The sequence below is a fragment of the Triturus cristatus genome, chromosome 1_1, assembly GCF_964204655.1.
Source record: "Triturus cristatus chromosome 1_1, aTriCri1.1, whole genome shotgun sequence".
Classification (NCBI taxonomy): domain Eukaryota; kingdom Metazoa; phylum Chordata; class Amphibia; order Caudata; family Salamandridae; genus Triturus; species Triturus cristatus.
Genome location: NC_140579.1, coordinates 103,683,313 through 103,701,165, shown reverse-complemented (window position 1 = coordinate 103,701,165; position 17,853 = coordinate 103,683,313). Strand labels below are relative to the sequence as shown.

Here is a 17,853-nt window from a genome sequence, read left to right as displayed (position 1 = left end):
TGCTAGGGGGCCAAGGTCCAAATTATCACCAGCAGTTTGAGTTTACATGCCCTGGAGTGTCCAGGTGCAGAGGTGCTGGACAGGTTGTTAGCCTTGCACGCTACACTGTAGGCAAAAAGGGAGGCCACCTAGAAACAGGCTGCAGACGGTATTCGCCGTGCTGCATCGGGTAAACCCACACATAAAGATAAGGTGCTTGGCTCCCTGGAATAGCCTTTTTGGTGGAGACTCCTAGGCGCTTTGTTTTCTCTGGGAGTTTGAGATCACTTCTGAATCTTCTGCATACACAGCCTACAGCCTGAGTTTACGTAAATGAGCCAAACTCAGAGGCCATTCAGATCGCCAGGGGCAGTGGGCTGGGACGCACCCTGTCGCCCAATATTTATACTAGCAACGGCCCCTTAAGGCCGTCAACTCCAGGAGAGGCATACCATACTGGGCTGACACCATCTAAACACTGAAAACAAGATGAAAACAAATCTTTATAGACAGATTTACAGTTTACAGTTGCCAGCTCTGGAGGTGGCTAGGGAGTTAAGATGGTCGGGCGACAGAACCTCAGAGTCCAGTCAAGTGAGCTTTCAGTGCTAACTTAAATTCAGTAAACGCTGGGTATCTCTTATCTGAGTCGGGAGAGGTCTAACCATCTGAGAAACCACAGGGCAATGAGGACAGGAGGTCTGGGCACAACTCATACGTGGATATGATCTTTTCGGAGAGGAGCATGACGTGCCATCAGAGCAGGTACAGGACATAGGGTCATGCTGTGAGTAGCTTTGAACCTTGTAAAGATCAGTAATGTGTAAAGGACCTGGAGTCTGCAGGGAGAGCTCTTTCTTGATGTATGTGGGATGTGATGCATTAGGGATGGGCTGAGGGGCAGGTATCACAGTATTCTAGAGGCAGAACTGATGCCCTTTTCTAGGAAGAAAAGGCACATTTAGAAAGCTGATTAGATGCCTCTTACCATAATACAATGTTTTCCTCGCTGTTAAGAAGTTAGAATTTCATGGTGATGGTGGGGAAATGAATAACTGCAGGCCGTGGCGTAACAAAGGCCCCCGCAGCCCCTGCATGTGGGGGGGCCCAAGCTGCATGGGGCCCCCTCAGCACAGTACTCTGGCCAGAGAGCTCCTGATTGAGTCCGTAGGGCGCCCCTTCACGTACCTTGCAGTGGGACCTCCTCAAGTTTCATTACGCCAGTGACTTAAGGTGGGTCACAGGGCAAACAATAACTAAGGGACCCCAACAGTGGCGAGTGAGGTCTTTTGCCACCGGTGTCCTGGGGTTTGGCCTACTGTGGCTCTGCAAACTGGGCGAAGAGCAACCCCTTCTGCACTCGACTCTCAGGGCAGAGCTGTCCACGGCATTTCAGGGAAATGGTGTGGGGAGCACAGACTCGGGGCCAAATGTTCGACCCACCAATTAGCAAGTCGCAAATTGCATCGCATTTGCAACTCGCAATTTGCAACTTGCAAATTGGAATGCACAACAGTGTCTCAGAAACTGTTTGCGATTACTAATGGGGTCGCAAATTGCATGCCTCATCAATATTAATGAGACAGGCACAATTTGTGACCCCAGCATTCACAGGGATGGTGGCCTGCTGGGGTCAGCAGACCACCATGTCTCTGTCTGCTTTTTTCATAAAGCTGTTTTTTTTAAATGCAGCCTGTTTTCCTTAAAGGAAAACTGAATGCATCTAAAAAAGTAAAATGAAACTTTTCAGTTTAATTTTCTTAAGGGCAGGCAGTGGTCTCTGCGACCACTGCCTGCTCTTAAAAAATTATTTTCCCACATACTTTGCGTGTGGTTTACCACCTACTTGAAGTAGGTGGTAAACTGCGAGTGTTTTGTGGCCGCATATGCAGCTGCAAAACATTAGTACATCGCATGTTGACTCGCTATTAGGAAGGGACACCCCTCTCTTAATAGCGAGAGTCGCAAATGCTATTAATAGCATTTGTACATGCTATTACCCTTTTTTGCGGCCGCAAACAGACGGGTCTCCCATGTGCGGATGTAACGTGCAGCTCAAAGTGCATCTTTTTTTATAGAATTAGACTTTTTTTAATCGCAAAAAAACTAAATACTGTTCACTCGGACAGGGATCTACAGGGATGCACTGCGTGTTCTACAGGGTTCTCTGAGAATGGAAAATGTGGAAGTAATCAGGTGCAAGCTTGCTTCCGAGGATTCTGTGATCCACACGTCATTGGGTAGGTAATGATTTTTAATTTCCTATGCAGGGATAGCAATGTTTGATAAATTGTCCTGCTTTGTTAGACAAAACTCCACAGTCGGAGTCTCTCAGGCATTTGGAATTTCCAGATGTGGTGTGCACATGGCAAACTGTAGTGCACACGGGGAATGCTGCCTTCTCCACTCCATGGGCAGCTCGCTGGTGCGCAGTGTCTCCACAAAGACACCTCAAGAATTCTACTCCCGCAGTCACGGCGGAAGGTCCATTCGTCATGGTGAGAGGCTCTTCTCCCTTGGGTCTGTGGTGCTGGTGTTATCGCAGAAGTTCAATGCAGGTAGAGTCATCAGTAGTTGTCTGCATCCTTCTCTGCGGTCTCCGAATCAGGCAGTTTTTATTTAACAGTTGCCACTGACAAGTGAGACCCAAACTCTACGCAGACTTGATTGACAGTCAGACAGGGAGACTGGGGCACCCTGGGCACTTCACAGATATTCTCAGCACTCTACCACATTTCCTCTGTTCCTTCTGGGCCCCTCCTCAGGACAGGCTCTGCAGCTTTTCCTCCTTGATATGCAGTCAGACAGGGAGACTGGGGCACCCTGGGCACTTCACAGATATTCTCAGCACTCTACCACATTTCCACTGTTCCTTCTAAACCCTTCCTCAGGACAGGCTCTGCAGCTCGTCCTCCTTGATTGGCAGTCCGACAGGGGGACCCTGGGCACTTCACAGATATTCTCAGCACTCTACCACATTTCCTCTGTTCCTTCTGGGCCCTTCCTCAGGACAGGCTCTGCAGCTCGTCCTCCTTGATTGGCAGTCCGACAGGGAGACTGGGGGACCCTGGGCACTTCACAGATATTCTCAGCACTCTACCACATTTCCTCTGTTCCTTCTGGGCCCTTCCTCAGGGCAGGCTCTGCAGCTTTTCCTCCTTGATTGGCAGTCAGACAGGGAGACTGGGGCACCCTGGGCACTTCACAGATATTCTCAGCACTCTACCACATTTCCTCTGTTCCTTCTGGGCCCTTCCTCAGGACAGGCATTGCAGCTTTTCCTCCTTGATTGGCAGTCAGACAGGGAGACTGGGGCACCCTGGGCACTTCACAGATATTCTCAGCACTCTACCACATTTCCACTGTTCCTTCTAAACCCTTCTTCGGGACAGGCTCTGCAGCTCGTCCTCCTTGATTGGCAGTCCAACAGGGGGACCCTGGGCCCTTCACAGATATTCTCAGCACTCTACCACACTTCCTCTGTTCCTTCTGGGCCCCTCCTCAGGACAGGCTCTGCAGCTCGTCCTCCTCAATGAGCAGGCAGACTTCTGCCAGACAAGGCTCTCTCCTCTTCCCTCTCGTCAGGCAGGCAGCTCACAGGGTCACTAGCACAGACACAGTTTCATCCCGAAGACTTGCAAAAACCAGGCAATGTGCCCTCGCCTACGGGGAGTCTCTATCAGCAATACTTTTATTGAAACAACAGCGGCTCTTGTCGGCAGTGAAGCAGCTTGAATTAGAACAAAGTCAATATGTTTGGACCCACTTTTCTGTGGTATTTCCGGACCCTGAATTTTAATTCACTGTCTGGGTTTACTGGTTTCGCTGCTTACCTTTCAATGTCCATTTTCCTCTGTAGCACAAGATGGATGTTTGTGCAAAGTGATTGCTCCTCACAGCAGGTGGAGACGATGCTAGCTCCAAGTGGGAATACTAGCACCATGAGCACAGTAAGTCTGAACCTGGCTCTTTGCATCATTCCCAGATGGGCCATCCAAAGGAACGCAAAGAATCCATCTCTCCCAGAAATGTCTTTCACTAGTGTTTGTCTCTGCAGACTCTTCCCATTCCCCCACCATTAACAAAAAACAGGAGAGCTCATTAAAGACCAATCTTCAATCCTCTGCTAAAAAGGTCACATAGATTTTCTAAAAAGAAGTCCTGACTCCATCCCGCCACCCTTGTGTCCAAAGTTACACCCTTCTCTTTGAGATTTCTGCCAATACACTCCCACCTGTCCCATTTCAGCCCAGGGGCAAGCCAACATGGATGCGACTGATAACAAGATACATACACAGATGTAAACAACATAGAGTCCTGCTACCTTATAATATAAATACACATGACTCGAAATTTAAACAGGGATATCAATGCCGGGTTTTGTCATGACGTGAATGGAACTTTACTCAATGGCCTGGAGGCATCGCGGTCATCCTTGAACAGGTAAAAAAGTCTGTTCAGCTGGTGACCTCTAAGGACATGGTACGCTGCCACCGCCACTCACTGTAAGTGGCCAGGGACACAGACCGAGGTGTGCTTTTAGGGTCCATCTATGTCCTCCTGGCCAGGCACTGGGCCTGAGGGTCAACTTTAGGCCTAGGCATGTAGTGGGCACTCAAGGTCTTGCGTTTGCTGAGGCCAAAATAAAATTAGGACACCAGATTCACGTACAGTTCTGTCTCTCAAGGCAAGGGTACACAGGCCTTAGTCAAAGTACGTGATAGGGTGAGCAAACAGGGCCAAACCAGTCTATATTTTTGTCTTCCCCTAAAATAATTGGCCTCTGTTATTTACATTTATTTATTTTAGCCTTCAGTTGTAAAATCATAATGTACTGCTGCAGAACTTTGAGCTGGATAAGGGTTGTGTCAATCAGGTCCGAGAGGGAGGAATTGTAATATGATTTAGATTCTGTATGAAATGCTCAGTTGGTTAATGTGATAGTTTCTGTTGTTGTGTTAAACTGGAGGGTCGCTAATTTGAATCCTGGTTGGTGCATTGGGGAATAGTGACTTGTATATTTACAGTGCTATAACGTCACAGCATGCGTGAGACACTTAGACCTTGTTAAGCCTGTGTGTGCACTGTGTATTCATTCAGACCTTTTTCAGCAAGGGTTCCTGGTTATTGGTGTGTTCTTGTACTACAAGGTTTGGATTTGGAGGAAGATGTCTTTTGGTTTGGTCATAGATACTAAGAGAATAAAGTGTTTTTTCTAAACCATAGATGCTTGACAATGATTTCCACAGAACAAGAGTTCCTTTTGTTTTGTAGGTTCAGGACGGTTATTTGGAAAATGGGACGAAGCGCGATTGTCATCTGATGCAAATAAGCTCTTGGTTAAAGCATGTCTTTCCTTCTTTTCAAAGTATTCTGGGAAGCCACGCAGTGCGTTGCGGACATCACTCTTGGAGAAACAAAATAAATAACTGTCAGGTAAGGTTTCCTTTTACCCTGCTTCTTTTTCCTCTATTTTCTCTCCCGAGCTCTGTTTTTGTTTTTTTATGTCTCTACAACTTTCACTTTTCACTTCCTCACTACACTATTTGTGTTGCTATCAAACTTCTGATAATAAAAAAAGATTTGCTTTACGGAAGCCACTTTCTCATATTTCCTTATAATAGTACACTCAAGTGCCCAGCGAATTATCTCCAATTTCATAAATTGTACTATGCTTTTGTCTGCTTGCCTCTTACTTTAGGGTCTTTATTAATAGTAAGAGTTCTCTGACAAAGTGCACAACCGGTCACGGTTTTGTAACGGCGTGCTGCCTGCCTGTGTTCCTTCAAATATCATCCTAATATCTTTTTGTTCCCGCTATTGTAGCTGACCACCTGTGTACCCTGGCACCCACCTGATGGAGCCACGTTCCTCCAGGAACACGTTGGCGGCGTGGTGCAGGTCCAGTTGTTTTCCAGGTTTTGATGCACTGGCCGTGAGTGCTTGCCTCCCGTGTTGCCTAGCAGTTCCTTGACTATCTCTGCATTTGTCTCCTCCTCTACCCACTTGATACTATGCTCCTTCTGTTTGTTCTTTCTGCGTCATTTCTACCTCAAGTGATACTATCCTCTCTTGAATGGTTCTTTCCGCGTCTTTTCTCTCTGCATCTCACTTCCACCTCATCATGTCCTCTCATTCTGTACTTTTCTGTCTTGTCTGACAATTCACTGGTCCAGCTTGGTCCCTGTCGTGAGAGTGGAAGCTAGTCTTTCATTCTCTTCCCTCTCTTTATTTTGTTGGTCTTTTCTTGTCCTTTTTGGTTTCCTTTACTGTTGTGGTGTTTTCTTTGCTTTGTCAGGTGTTGCAGTACCAGGATCTTGTTGGAGGAGTCTGACGAATTTCAGGCCACAAAGTAAGCCTTATCTTTTCCAAAATTTGAAACTGTGAATTCCACTGAGCTAACTGGACACAGACTCAGCAGACAGGGGCATTTAAATCACAGAGTACAAGGCCAATTCATTTGTTGAATGAAATGTCCCTTCATAGATTGCTGAAATAAGGAATAGATTAATCCTCTAAGTGGGCAGTGGAGTAAACAGTATCTAATATTTTATTAAAGGTGTTAAAATATTTTCTGTGATGCCAGCCGTTGTCACAGAAAGAGTAAATTGTTGGTGTTGGATGCTTCTGAAAATCTGTTTTGCAATGTATGTGTAACTTGTGTTTCTTTTTTCGATATCCCCTCAGTTTGCTTTCGCAACCTTGAGTTCCAGTGCTTCCAAGCTCCATATCTACACAGTGTCCTAGAGCTGTTTCTCCCCTGTCGGAAATGCAGCTCAAACCGAGTTCCTATCTCATTTCTGTAAAGGCCTTCTTTCTGCAAAGAAAACAGTCATAAATATTATTTCTGTGTGTCCATTTATACTCTCTAACTTTATTTGTACAAGTCACTGAAACATGAACCAAAAAAGAAATGTACTTTAGTGAAACATGATGAAAAGATTTATGTTGAAGAAAGTAAAATATTCTACATTTTAAAGCTCTCCAGGAACTCTGTCTCTTGGGTTGATCTCAGTTATTTCAAAGTGTCTCAGACTGCCAAAGTCAATCATGTACCTACTGCAGCTTTAGCCACAGAGCAAAAAAAGCTAGTACTGGGATAGGAAGCTTAAACGAGCCCTCTGTTATGCTATTGATAATTAAAAAAAAATCATTGTTGCATGTCTTAATCACCGATCATTACTTGTATGAACAAATTTAGGTTAAATGTAAGCACTAAACCCCAAAGACATTGTCAGTGCTTTTAAAACTCCTAAATCCAATGCGATAAACTGAAGTCACAAAATGAGTCTAAATTAACTTGAAAGAACTGACCTGGGCATAACTTTGAGAAAAAATTATTCCATGAGGGACATCTTAATAAAAAACAGGGGGATCCTCTGTGAAAGTGTATTGAGCAAGTTAGATAGACTGCCTTTAAATGTAGGAAAAACGATCTCTTAATAAATCTATGATTCATTAAATACAACTGTTTGGCAGAGTATGTGTAGTATATTTAAAAGTTAATGCTGAGTGTAACATGAAGTAATACTGACTCTGGAATCAGATTCAGTCCTAAGATGAAATGTATCCAGGAAAAAATCCAACTTGGAGATACACACAACTCGAATAAGACCAATGAATGTAAGAACAGATTTAGTTCTCAATCCCACCTCACTAAACATGAGAGAACTTGCAGTGGACAAAAACCTTATCAGTGCTCTGAGTGTCAAAAAAGCTTTAGTCACAAGGCTACTCTAACTCGACACAAGAGAATCCACACTGGACAAAATCCTGATCAGTGGTCAGAATGCCAGAAAAGATTCAGTATGAGATTTGGTTTAATTCAACATGAGAAAACTCACACTGGGCTAAAACCGTATCAGTGTTCTGAATGCCAGAGAACCTTTAGTCAGAAAATAAGTCTCACTTACCACGAGAGAACTCACACTGGGCAAAGACCTTATCAGTGCTCTGAATGCTTGAACAGCTTCAGTAGGAAATCTAGTCTCGCTCAACATGAGAGAACTCACACTGGACTAAAACCGTATATGTGCTCTGAATGCTGGAAGAGCTTCAGTCAGAGATCTGATCTTTCAAGACATGAGAGAACTCACACTGGAGAAAAACCGTATCAGTGCTCTGAATGCTGGAAGAGCTTCAGTCAGAGATCTGACCTTGCACAACATGAGAGAACTCACACTGGAGAAAAACCGTATCAGTGCTCTGAATGCTGGAAGAGCTTCAGTCAGAGATCTGATCTTGCAAGACATGAGAGAACTCACACTGGAGAAAAACCGTATCAGTGCTCTGAATACTGGAAGAGCTTCAGTCAGAGATCTGACCTTGCACAACATGAGAGAACTCACACTGGAGAAAAACCGTATATGTGCTCTGAATGCTGGAAGAGCTTCAGTCAGAGATCTGACCTTGCACAACATGAGAGAACTCACACTGGAGAAAAACCGTATCAGTGCTCTGAATGCCAGAAAAACTTTAGTCAGAAAACAAATCTCACTAAACATGAGAGAACTCACACTGGGCAAAAACCTTATTAGTGCACTGTATGCTGGAAGAGCTTCAGTCAGAAATATGCTCTTGCCCAAGACATGAGAGAACTGACACTGGAGAAAAACCGTATCAGTGCTCTGAATGCTGGAAGAGCTTCAGTCAGAGATCTGACCTTGCACAACATGAAAGAACTAACACTGGAGAAAAACCGTATCAGTGCTCTGAATGCTGGAAGAGCTTCTGTCAGAGATCTGATCTTGCAAGACATGAGAGAACTCACACTGGAGAAAAACCGTATCAGTGCTCTGAATGCTGGAAGAGCTTCAGTCAGAGATCTGACCTTGCACAACATGAGAGAACTCACACTGGAGAAAAACCGCATCAGTGCTCTGAATGCTCGAAGAGCTTCAGTCAGAGATCTGATCTTGCAAGACATGAGAGAACTCACACTGGAGAAAAACCGTATCAGTGCTCTGAATCCTGGAAGAGCTTCAGTCAGAGATCTGACCTTGCACAACATGAGAGAACTCACACTGGAGAAAAAACGTATCAGTGCTCTGAATGCCAAAAACGTTTCTGTCACAGATCAGGTTTATCTCTGCATGAGAGAATTCATACCGGGCTCAAACCGCATCAGTGTTGTGAATGCCAGAAAACGTTCCGATTGAAACAAAGTCTCACTAAACATGAGAGAACTCACACTGGACAAAGACCTTATCAGTGCTCTGAATGCTGGAAAAGCTTCAGTCAGAAATCTAGTCTCACTCAACATGAGAGAACTCACACTGGACTAAAACCATATCAGTGTTCTGAATGCCAGAAAAACTTCAGTCAGAAAACAAATCTCACTAAACATGAGAGAACTCACACTGGGCAAAAACCGTATCAGTGTTCTGAATGCCAGAAAAACTTTAGTCAGAAAACAAATCTCACTAAACATGAGAGAACTCACACTGGGCAAAAACCTTATTAGTGCACTGTATGCTGGAAGAGCTACAGTCAGAAATATGCTCTTGCCCAACATGAGAGAACTCACACTGGAGAAAAACCGTATCAGTGCTCTGAATGCCAAAAACGTTTCGGTCACAGATCAGGTTTAACTGTGCATGAGGGAATCCACACTGGGCAAAAACCTTATCAGTGTTCTGAATGCTAGAAAAGCTTCAGACTGAGACAAAGTCTCACTCAACATGAGAGAACGCACATAGGGCACAAACCTTATCAGTGAACTGAATGCCAGAAAACCTTCAGTCACAAAATGTATCTCACGCAACGTGAGAGAACTCACACTGGGCAAAAACCTCATCAGTGCTCCTAATCCCAAAAAAGCTTTAGTGAGAAAGCTAGTTTAATTCGACATTAGAGAATCCACATTGGGCACATACCGTTTCAGTGTTCTGCATGCCCTAAAAGGTTCAGGCAGAAAACCTGTCTCAAAAAATCTAATGGGCGTGGGGAGGGGGTAGAGGCATGTGGAAAGGACACTCACCTTCCACAAGTGTAGCATGTCTTAATCAAATGAGAGTGAATTTAATGATTTACTGGTGTCTTCATGCACCAGTTGTCTACCTGAAAGCCTTAACCAATATTTTCCTCTGGTGGTGTTAACTGGTCACCACTATGATGTAGTATCAGGTGGCATCATCATTGAGTTTCGTACATAGGTACTCACGTTCCTAGGTGAGTACCGCCTTCTTTCGAGGGAAAATACTGCAGGGATCTGTGTAGTGAAATATAAAATTGCCTCTTATATCTAAAAATTGGCATTTTCGTGTGATGCTAAGGACAACGTAAATGCCCAAACAACATCACCACCTCACTTATTGCTCTTACCCCTGTATACTGCACTTCTATTAAACGTCAATTTTTAGATGAGGGTTTAGGGTAGACTCCTGGTACATAAAGACACGAGGAAATCATTAAGTTCACTCTCTTTTGATTAAGACTGAAAACCTGTCTCACCCGACATGAGCGTTTACATTCTGGGCAAAAACCTTATCAATGCTCTGAATGCTAGAAAAGCTTCAGTCAGAAATCTGCTCTCTCTCAAGATGAAAGAACTCGCGCTGACAAAACCTTGTCAATGTTCTAAATGCCAGGGAAGCGTCTGCTGGAGATTAAGTTTGATCATTAGTTTTCTCGTTGTGTGTTTTCTCATGTTAAATCAGTGCTCTAAATGTGACAAAAGCTTCAGTTGTAAATGGAACCTCTCTTCATGAGAGAGGCAATGTGGGAGAATAAAAGGAACTCGCTGTCGACACTGGGGGGGGGGGGGCGTGTTCAGATTTGCAAAACCGTCACAGGTAGCAGCCACAAAGACATCAGTTCATTGATTGTCCAATAATCTGTTTACTGAGAAAAGCACACAGCAAAGGATGGAAATGCTTGAATTAATGTAATTGCCTAGTGACTATTTGTGGGCTCATTCCACTCAGTTGTTTTTGCTTCCTGAGTGTTAATAAGCCATGGCTCTGACCCACAAGGTCCAGTAGATCCCTAACTTTAAGGCCACACCCATATGATCTGCAATGTAAGTAACTCAAACTGTTTCCACCCTGAATGAGCCTCACCAGGTAGCTGCAGCAGGATTCTCTTTGTTGTAGGTCTCTGTGGGACCAACGTCTGTTCATGTTTGTGCTACTTAGGACTGATCATTATGGAAAACTAAAGGTGATGGAAGGACTAGTAGTTAATCTCAGCAACATACACCACATCATTCTCTTATCTTTGTACAACTAAAGACAATGCCATCCATATGGAAACCATTCTTGGCCCCACCCTAGAGAGTTCTAACCACTTCTGTTCCGAGGTGACACAGCCCAGTATTACAAAGATCCACGTTAATGGCCTCTTTCCATTTTGCTACAAATTGAACCTACTTCCCATCTGTTGAGGAAAGTTTACAAGCTTTAGAATCACAAGGGAGTCTCGAAAATCTGTGTTGTACATTGTTAGTACTACTAAAGTACTACAAAATGCTGTTCACAAACTATGTGCGGTCTTTATGCCTCTCCCATCTTTTTGTGTGTGGAGTTAACTATGTGCGGTCTTTCTGCCTCTACGATCTCTTTCTGTGTGGAGTTGTTTGCCCGACTGCAGAGTTTCTGCACGCCTTAGTATAAAAAAGAGGGGCTAAGGAATGAGTAAGGAGCAGTTTAGAGCAGGACAAGCGCTCACCCACAAAAAGGAGTAAACCCTTTTCTATTTACAAGCCACACTTCTAAATTTACTACAGCCATAATGTCCCAAAAACAGTCATAAATGTGTCCCAGTTTAGAGCTGGAGTAAGCCCAACATCACACTGGAACTGCAACACCCTCCCATAAATTATAATGGAGGTAGGGATGTAAAATAAAACCCCATAGGAAATAATGTAAAACTAAATATTTTAATCTAGTTAAAAATCAAAATAAATGTAATTTAATGGAAACATATGTAAAAACAAAACATTTCAATATATTAAAATGTTTCAATAACGTTTTTTTAATTTTAAACACTAATATAACATTCCTTTTTATTAAAGTATAATTGCATTTGTTATAATTAATTCTGTACATCACATTTAATAATTAATACATAATTTTTTTACTTTAGGTGGGAATCTTTTAATTTAAGCTTCGGAAAGAATATAATTTTTAATATATTCAACTTGGGTGGACTTCTCCCATTGTAAAAAATGAAATAAAAATAAAATATACAGAATGCTTAAAAAGTACATTTAAAAAAAATTAAGTGTTTTATGTTAACTATTACTTTAAATTGTATATATTTTAAATGTAGAACAAAATAAAAAATGCTACAACACTATTAACTTGTAATTTAGTTACCTATTGAATTGATTTTCAACATGTAAAAAAAATGTTTATTTAAAGATCTGTTTGAAAAAATCCCACCTAAAGTAAAATTATTGTATTGTCTTATTATGTACTCCGAATTACTGAATTGCTTATGCACCTCTGTTCAGAGGGGACACAGCCTTAAAAAAACATATGTATAGAATTAATTCAAATTATTATTTTAATAGTTACAATATTTTTTTAATTTAAAGGTTAACATATTTTAGCATGAACTAATTAATTTTAAAATATATGTAATTTTGTAGCATTATTTTGAATGTATATGTAGTTTTAAAAGTCCGAATAAACGATTTATATTTATTTCTATTTTCTATGGGGTTCTTGGGTTTTCCATTATTAGTGGTTGGCCACGCTCATTACACTCCTAAAGGTGAATAGCTAAAAGTAGGAAAGTTACTCTAAGATCATCCTTGCATGTTTAGATTACTCACAGGTGTAAGATACCTTTGTGAATACCCCTCAAGGTGTTCAACTGGACCGAGGTGTTTCGTTTTTGTGGTAAAGCTAAACTGAATATGGGTTCTAGGGCTGTTATTAGAGGAAATGGGATGAACTTGCGCGAACACCAGAGTACTTGTCCAATGTGTTTTTTTGACTGAGGAGGGGCAACGATTATCTGAAAGTAATTTTCCTGGACTTTTGCAGCTTCTACTCGATATAGCAGTAGTAGGCTCATGTAATTTCTCCAAGTTGTTAACCATGTTATCGTGATCCCTTCTCCTCTTCCTTTTACCTGATTTTGTTGCATTTACCACCACATTGGCGCTGAAACGTCATCTGCTGGTAACTGCCTCCGAGGAACTCTTATTTTTCATGTACATTTTTATATGATGAACAGTTTTTACCTTCGCTGTACGGCTCCACTGTAAGCACTGAGAGTCCAAAATCTGAGGTTCCTGTGCCTTCATCTGCCTTTTCCACTTGGATAACTTTGATCAACCTTTGAACTTGCTGTGATACACCTTGACGGTTATATGTTTCATGTTTGAACTGTCAGTGTGAGCTCCAGTGTGCTGCTATTACTCACACAACATTCCATGATTTGGTTCGGATAATCAACCTTTAACCATCTCCATAACTTGGAAGCTCTGAAGACCTCACAGCTGTTGTAACTGCCTGATGTTTGATGCATTTGATGGCCGCAGAAGCAGGTTCGACTTGATGACCCAACTCTACTTTGTGGGCATTTTTCACTTCGATCTCCTGACATTCTGAGACTGATTCAGCCCTAAACTTGCATCAAATTCCAGTGTTAATCATCATTACCACTACCCCCTGGAGCATGGCTACCGAGGTCATCTTCTATTTTGCATACAGATTTATTATTGATTCAGTGGATCTGCTTTATTTTAAAATTAATTTTCCTCTTTGTGGTGTTGAAAACATGACTATGAGCATTGTTTATTTTCTTTAGGACAGTTGTTTTTTTGCTAATTAATAATCCTAAAATCATAGACATGCTTTGGATTTTGCACCTGAGTAATCATTAAATAATCTTGTTTATCTAAACTTGGTTTGAATCTTGAAGTTCCTCGTCTCTTTTTATTACAAGGTATTGAAATTTGTGACTTCCACTGTTTTGCTTTACCTTTGAGGGTGCATTGGGTCTTACTTCTCAAGCCATGTTACCAAACGCAAGTTAAAGACACATTAGATGAAGACACATTTATCTTTGCTGAACGATGTATGGGAAAAGCAAACCAGGCTGATTCCAGGAAGCAGACACCTAGCTGAAAAGGCTACTGTCTTAGGCAGAATCTGCATCGACTATAGATGCAAAAAGTAAAAACCATGAGGGGAGCCGTTGGTAGCTGAGCACCCATATTTTTGAGTCTGCCGCTCTTCTCAAACATTTGAAAGAGCCAAAGATGCACCCATCAGACATTCAGGTCTCAACAACTAAGACAGCCTACTAATGTAAAAAAAACACTCGCAGTCACCTAAATCACTTTATCCTGTGCTGTGTACCAGCATTTTACATAAACAAGTCTTGTTGTACTTTGTGAACAGGCTGTCACCCCACCCCCTTTGTATGCAAATGAGCTTCTGTGACCAGACACCCCAGGCTTCCATCTCTTCTAGTTCGGATAATAATGTGAACACTGTAAGGTAATCACCAACAAGGCCTATATTGAGAAATAATAGGCTTCCAAGTCACACAGCTGTGGTTACGTAGTTGTCTGTTAGTTTTCCAAATTGACTTTAATTTGCAGCAATTCTCCAGGTTACTTTTTCCTCAGTATATCACTTTATATTGCTCTTTGCTTTCAAACAGTTAAACACGTGAGGTTTGATTTAGGATTTGTTTTTTGTGTTCCTAGCCCATGTCAAAATCACTCTCTCCTCAATTTGTCAGCATGTGTTTTGTCCTCATTCCAGTCTAGGATGGGCCTTCTCAATGCTTAATGTGATGTTATAGGTATAATAAATCAGACATGTGAAATTGACGGAGCTGCAAATTGAGACAGAAATGCACCACTTTAAAGACAACAACATCATTATGAATTAACAGTCCTCTATGACTCTTAGTAACCTGCTTCCTCTCTCATCACTTGTTGACTGGTTTTTACCTTGGACCATCTACAAAGCTCTGATGCCTTTTAATGATACAGCAAACAAAGATGGATGGAATGCTGACAATGCAAACAGACTCCCCCCGTCAAAAGAACTGGGTTCTTTTGCCCACTCCGCCACCCCAGTTTGGACCCAGCCCTATGCAAATCAGTCTTGACCTTGTGCCCCATGGGAACAGTCCAGACCGAACTGCCAGGCCAGGTTCTTCCTGGACCGGAAACAAGCACCCTGGGACCGATTTCAGGGTGTCACCCTTCTTCAGCCAGGCTAGCTTGAATCCTGTGGCACAGTGAGCAAGGGACCCACGTCTGGGCGTTCCCATCCCACTGAGGGCGAAACGTGTTATAGCAAACAAATGATGGACGGAATGCTGACAATGCATACATTCTCCCCAAGTCAATAGATCTGGGTTAAATCCATTGTTCTTTTGCCCCCTACGCCACCCCAGTTTGGACCCAGCCATATGCAAATCAGTGTTGACCCTGTGCCCCATGGGAGCAGTCCAGACCGAACGGCCAGGCCAGGTCCTCCCTGGACCGGAAACAAGCATCCTGGGACCGGTTTCAGGGTATGTCACTCTTCTTCAGCCAGGCTAGCTTGAATCCAGTGGCACTGTGAGCAAGGGACCCATGTCTGGGCATACCCATCCCACTTAGAGCGAAAAGTGTTACAGCAAAGAAATGACGGATGGAATGCTGACAATGCAAACATTCTCCCCCTGTCAAAAGATCTGGGTTAAATCCACCGTTCTTTTGCCCACTACGCCACCCCAGTTTGGACCCAGCCATATGCAAATCAGTCTTGACTCTGTGCCCCACGGGTGGCATGTGCGTCGGACGGTGGGGTGCCATCCGATTTGCGCACGTGTGAAAATTTCGGTCGCATCCAAAGGGTTAAGTGAACGTGTGTGCTGTTATACCAGGCACCGCTGGACTCACATCTCCCACCATTGTAATACAGCACCAGGCTCTTATCACTGCTTCCCAGAGTAAACAAGCCTGTATGCTGTCGCTAACAAGGCACAGCAGCCTCATGTCAACCCTCTTTTTGTAACCAAGCTGGGGTGCAATGCCCTTCTTAATTGAAACAGCCAATCCCATTTCTCCTCCTTATGTAAACATCATTTTGGCACTCTGTACCCAGAAACAACCAGGCTCCTATCTCTCCTCGGTATGTAAATCGTCCTATCACGACTCGGGCTAATTTTAATTTGGTGCAAGGACTCAGTTCAGTGCCCCAGTACAAATTGGAAACCATGTTGAACTGCGACCGATACACCACCCACTGAGCATTACTCTGCAGGAAGTGTTTTCTTTGTCGTTATCAGTCCCACTAGATGAGTTCAAGAACAAAGTTGAACTCTGAACCATCTTTTGTAAGTGAACAACCCACTCAAAATTGCATTAAGAAGCATGGGGTATGCTTTAAAATGAAATGTTGACTTCTAAAACCCAAGTGTAGTGTATAAAATATAAATGTCCTCACTCGGTTTCCAAGCTCCATGCTAAAAATTAGCAGAAGCGGCAAATGGAGAGCCTGTAGATCAAAGCCTGTAAAGTGAGTTTCTTAAGATGGATCGCACAGCATCCCTTCTCTCGGGGTTTAGCTCTCCTATATTGCAGTTTGCAGAGGTATGATGAACAGGGCAAGGCTGAAGGGCACCGCTCTGCGCCACTCCCGGAGCCCGTCTCCGACTGTTTGTCATTGCAAACCAGGATGACGTCTGGTATGACTGTTCAATTATGAAGCCCGTCCAGTATTGAGGGTGCATGGTGTGAGCCTAATCCCGAATAGGAGTAAATGTCACAACCAGATTATTGCCACCTTAAGAGGGGCACAAGTTGTGTCTAGTCTGCCCCTCACCCCGTACAGGAGAAACTGCACAACCAGGGTATTGCCACCTTAAGAGGGGCACAAGTCGTGTCTAGTCTGCCCCTCACCTCATACAGGAGCAACTGCACAACCAGGGTATTGCCACCTTAAGAGGGGCACAAGTCGTGTCTAGTCTGCCCCTCACCTCATACAGGAGCAACTGCACAACCAGGGTATTGCCACCTTAAGAGGGGCACAAGTCGTGTCTAGTCTGCCCCTCACCCCATACAGGAGAAACTGCACAACAAGGGTATTGCCACCTTAAGAGGGGCACAAGTCGTGTCTAGTCTGCCCCTCACCCCATACAGGAGAAACTGCACAACAAGGGGTATTGCCACTGTAAGGGGAGTACAAGTTGTATCTAGTCTTATCCTCCCCACCCATACAGGAGTAAAGGGAACAATAAATAGTGTTGTCGCCTTAAAGGGACAAATGATGTCTAGTGGTATCCTCACGCTGAACAGGAATTAAGGGCAAAAGCAGGGAAATGCAACTTTGGGGGGCAGGAGCTCATAAGCTGTGTGTAGCCTGATCCTCAACCCATAATGAAGTAAAGGCCACAACAGGGACACTGTCCCCGTCAAGAGATGGGGGACAAGTTGTGTCTAGTGTGATCCTTTCCTCATACAGGGGAAAAGAGATAAACGAGAGTTTTGACCCCTAACAGAGCTGGCTAAGAAGTTGTGCCTGATCTGAACCTCGCCCCATACAGGAGTAAAGGGCATGTTTCAAATCCTGTGGCCTAGGGGCCAGGTCGAGAGGGTTTAGATTCCTAACCCACAGGTTGATGGACTTAGTATAGTGCACCATCACGAATTAAGGAAGTCCGTGTTAAATGTAACCCTGCACAACCCACTGAGCATTCCTGCCAGTGCGGTACTTGATGTCAAAATGTTGTCAACAGTTTATGCTATAAAAATAAAAACATTGATATTTACAGCGCATAATAAAACAATCTGAATTTTTTTGCCTTAAAACAACTTAAGCACAGTTCATATAAATACTACACTTTGGGTATCATGCACGATCTGGTTTAAAGTCCAAACGGATGACATACATCACTATTAAAACCAATCAATTA

At 43.3% G+C, this 17,853-nt stretch overlaps 1 long non-coding RNA gene and 1 pseudogene across 1 annotated transcript; both read left to right on the top strand.

Annotated features, from left to right (window-relative positions):
* The first annotated feature begins 5,346 nt into the window (after nucleotides 1-5,346).
* On the top strand, nucleotides 5,347-6,883 carry LOC146869645 (uncharacterized). Its single transcript, XR_014962832.1, has 3 exons — nucleotides 5,347-5,415; nucleotides 6,278-6,331; nucleotides 6,667-6,883. It is a non-coding gene; the product is annotated as an uncharacterized LOC146869645 (long non-coding RNA).
* Nucleotides 6,884-7,538: 655 nt separating this feature from the next.
* LOC146869644 (uncharacterized) lies at nucleotides 7,539-9,625 on the top strand (annotated as a pseudogene).
* Nucleotides 9,626-17,853: the final 8,228 nt, after the last annotated feature.